Here is a 4,469-nt window from a genome sequence, read left to right as displayed (position 1 = left end):
GAATTTGGGGTCAATCAATTTTTGGTTGAACGGAAAAACAACCGAGAGGGGAGGAAGAATCTCACTTGGCAGGCTACTCCATCATCTATCTTAGGGTGGGGGAGGCAGCACGGCGATTGTGGGGGCGACAGCAATGCGGAGCCAAAGGTTTGCGAGAAAAAAAAATGGCGATGCCCAGGCCTAGAGGGATGGCGGGGACGACAACATCACAACAATGGGAGGAGGTTTCGGGGAGGGCGGGGCAGCAAGGCAGCTCGGTAGCACCACCAGCCGCAGGCAGTGGTGGTCAGCAGTTAAACTAGTGGTCCATGGGCTGTTGGAAGAAGATGCATCGGGAGGTTGAAGACGACTTTGCAGCCATTAGATCAGAGATCAAGGGTGAAGAACAATCGCCTGACCGAAATTAGGAATTCAGCACCCAACCAGTCCCTATTATAAATGCTTGCAAAATTCAGAGCACCGAAGCTTCCAGTTCCACCTTGCATACCAATCTGTTCATATGAAATTTGATCACATAGATCATAGCTCATTTGTGAAAACCCATCTACAAAAGTAGGAGGTATGTATCTAAATCCATAGTATGTATTTAAAACCAAAGTACATTATAAGCCAAGACTGTACATCACATTTACAAAGAATCAAATACAAAATCAGCCTAAAAATTTACTGGAGTAAAATTCTCTGGTTTTTATACCACGACACAACAACTTCACATTGTTATTTGCTTTCAGACCACCCTCGTCCCATATGGCGAACCATCTAATGCCTGAAAAATACACACTTTAAAAACACAATGAATTAACATAAGTAGTCAGCAACAATGTTTGGTAGAGGTACAAAAGGATATCTCATCGAGCACACACAGCAACACAGGCAAAAAACACGACAGTGACAACTGCAAGAGCACCAATATTCGCTTGCTCAAGAAGATAACCAAAAAAAAAAACATAAATCACGCCCCAAAAGGACCAATGAACATCCAGCAATCAATTTTGCCAAAACAACACATAGAAATAGAATAGGGAGTAAATCAACATTGCAGAAAGACCAATGACCATTCAGCAGCAGAGTTGCAAAAAAATGTTAAAGCATTGGCGGATGGCAAGTTGGAGCATTCTTTCAATCTGCAAGCCTTCATACTTCTTGCTTCAGCATATTTCTTCCCTGGAGTCCACTTAGCCAGCTCGGCAGAAGAGTTCAGAAAGATTTGAGAAGTACTCCCTCCGTAAAGAAATATAAGAGCCGATGGTGTTGGTGGTGAGTGGCAGTAGTGGTACAATGTACTCCCTCCGTCACGAAATACTTGTCATCGAAATGGATAAAAAGGGTAGTAGTTACCCAGCAGCAGGCAGAGCAAGCTAATAGTAGAGCCAATCCACCAGAGTGGCCAAGCAGACTTCCACAGGCTTGGCATTCTTAGTGCACACAATGGAAATCATCAGGCAGCTAGATCAGAATGCTCGAATGACAAAGCCAATATTTTCAACTGCAAATCTCAACATAAAACGAGAACATAGCAACTATTTCCAAGTTGTGTGTTTGAGATAAGTTGATAGTCCAAACAACTTCATCAACTAGGATTGTCACGGACCTGGGCATTCTGTGCATTTACCAGAGCCCGCCTAACAAGGCTGGTGTCTGATCTGAGATGTATGTACATATCAATATATGTATGTACAAGGCTGGTGTCTGATCTGAGATGTCTGATCTGAGATGTATGTACATGTCTGATCTGAGTTGCATGATCCAATTTATTCCTAAGAGAAAAATGCTTGGAAGTAGGATCCACCACAGCAGGCAAAGCCAAGCTAAGCTTCAACAGAGCAGCCTTAATTTTTTGTGCAAAGGTTAATCACCAGGCTGGCCATGCACATATTGTTCCTTGGGCTGGCCATAGTGGGACTAACTAAGATAGTAACATAACGCTCCCCAAGACAAGTTTGCTTATGTGGCAAGTAGTTAATGAGAGGTGTTTGTGGTAACATAATATGTCACCATAACATAACACACCCAAAGGCAAAATGAGTCATCTAAACAAATAAAGGCTTGCATGATACTACCCATAGTCTATGAAGGCAGTAACATAAACTAGTGTCATATGCATAACAGCAAGTTACTCCCCACTATGACTAACCTTATTAGATACACAAACACAGTACTATACAGATATTATTAACTTGATTCTCGTATCTGCTAATCCTGCTAATGTCCAAAGGAAAGTACTTTTAATACACACAGAAGTTATGTCTTAACTGTGAGAAGAGTTTGCAGCGACTACAGAAACCAACAAATATTTCCATGATGCTAAACCAATCTAGTGGGGGCATTAATCGATCTGCAAAGCCTTCATAACATTTGCTTCTACAGTCTACGCATCCATTCCCGGAGCCCATTTAGCCTGCCTTGTACGTATATGTGTGCATGTTGGGGTTTCAACTTACTCCTGAGAGAAACCCAGCGAAGAAACAATGGATGGGATGAATCAAAGCCAAGCAGGCTTCAACAGGAGAAATGGATTCAGATCTCCATTCTTAGGTTAATCGTCAGGCTGGCAGTTTACTGACCCCCGCCCCCTGATATATATAGAGAGAGTGTGTGCATACACGTTCCAAATTACTCCCTGAAAGCAAGTTGCTACATTATTTAGGAATGGAGGGAGTAGGATCCACCACGGCAGCCTAAGCTCCGCTGAGGTACAAAGGAGCTGAGAAAGCCTAGGTATTCTGGCCTTTATCAGGCTGGCCATTTAGCCCATTCTACACACACATTCTCAGAGCCCATTTGCTTTGTGCATATCCAATCTGCTACATTATTTAGGAATGGAGGGGGTAGGATCCACCACAGCAGCATAAGCTAGGTGTGCTTCGAAAGGCACTCAGATCTCCATTCTTTATGCATAGGTAATCATAAGGCTGGCCAAGGACAAACCCAAACATAAAATTCAGATCCAAACAAATCTTTCCATGATAACCACAGCAAAATACAGGCACTAAAGCATGCAAGGAGGGCAGCAACTGTTCAGAACCCAACAAATATCTCCATGATGATTTCTACAGCAAGACATCAAGCAATAAACCATGGAAGCAAAGCAGGCAGCCACAAACTAAGCTAAAATGCTCCTTAAACAAGCATAACATGAATCTAGTGGGGGCATTCAACGATCTGCCAAAACTTTTTGTGCGTACATGTGTGCATGCATGCATGTTGGGGTTTTTGCAATTTACTACTGAGAAACCCAGGCAAGAAACAAAGGATGGGATGAACCAAGCACGAGGCGAAGCGACAGAGACATGGATTCACATCTCCATTTTTAGGCTAATCATCAGGTTCGCAATTCATTTGACAACCCCCACCCAACAACACCCAACAACAAGTGCCTCAGACTAAGACCAGGCGGAGGAAACAAACACGAAATCAGCAAATATGTCTGAGGTACAAGGAAATTTCAAGGTGCACAAACCAAAAAAGACAATACCAAACAGAAAAAGGAACAACATTCAGTTGCCAGAAAGATCGGAATAATAGAGCTTTGCAGAAACACCCTAATCCAAAAAACACCCTAATGACCAATTAAGCAAACAGAGTTGCAAAACGCTATAAAAACATACAGGAGCACTCTTTTGATCAGCCAAGCCTTCATTCGTACTTCTTGCATCAACATACTTATTCCCTGGAGTCCACTTAACCAGCTCGGTCAAAGGCAATTAAGAGTTTAGGAGGGTTGAGTAGTTCCAAGCATGCAAGGAACTGAAGTGATGGTAGTAGTATAGTAGTAGTAGAAGAAGCAGCAGCAGCAGCAGCAGCAGGTTAAGAGCAACTCCCAATCCACCAAAGCGGCCAAGCGAGCTTCAACAGGGAAGTGCATTCAGATCTCCATTCTTAGTGGTAATCATCAGGCAGCTAGACCAGAATGCTCAAAGGACAAAGCAAATATATTAACTGCAAACATCAACACAAGACAAGAAAAGAAAAATCAAAGTGGTGCATTTGAGAAAACTAATACAGAGCCCAAACAACGTTCTCAACTAGAATAATACTATTACAGAACTGAGCATTCTGTGCATTTGCCAAAAGCCATCAAACTTTTTGTATCTCCAAACACCGTCACGGGAGCCCAGAGTGTGCATACATGTTCCAATTTACTCCTAAGAGCAAATTGCTACATTATTTACGAACAGAAGGAGTAGGATCCATCACCGCAGCGGCCTAAGCTACATGAGCTTCAACGGAACTGAGAAACAAATACTATCAGATATTCTGGCCTTGATTTTCATATCTGCTAATCTTGCTTGAGTCCAAGTACTACAATTCACACAGAAGTTACATTCTGATCCAGTCAAATCTTTCAATCATGATTTCTACAGCAGAACACCTGGCACTAAACCATGTAAGGGGGGCAGCCTCGAACTAATATGGTGGGGGGCATACCATGAATCTAGTGGGGGGCATTCATCCAATCTGCCAAAGCC

At 42.7% G+C, this 4,469-nt stretch overlaps 1 long non-coding RNA gene across 2 annotated transcripts in view; it reads right to left on the bottom strand.

Moving 5' to 3' along the window:
• Nucleotides 1–500: 500 nt before the first annotated feature.
• Nucleotides 501–4,469, bottom strand: part of LOC119336500 — a 9,830-nt gene continuing 5,861 nt past the window's right edge. For both annotated transcript variants that reach the window (XR_005162578.1, XR_005162579.1), the window contains one exon: nt 501–3,939. This is a non-coding gene — a long non-coding RNA (uncharacterized LOC119336500). The remainder of the gene's footprint in view (nt 3,940–4,469) is intronic.

The sequence above is a fragment of the Triticum dicoccoides genome, chromosome 7B (genome assembly GCF_002162155.2).
Source record: "Triticum dicoccoides isolate Atlit2015 ecotype Zavitan chromosome 7B, WEW_v2.0, whole genome shotgun sequence".
NCBI lineage: Eukaryota > Viridiplantae > Streptophyta > Magnoliopsida > Poales > Poaceae > Triticum > Triticum dicoccoides.
The sequence above is the reverse complement of the archived record's forward strand: the minus strand, read 5'-3'. Positions and strand labels throughout refer to the sequence as shown.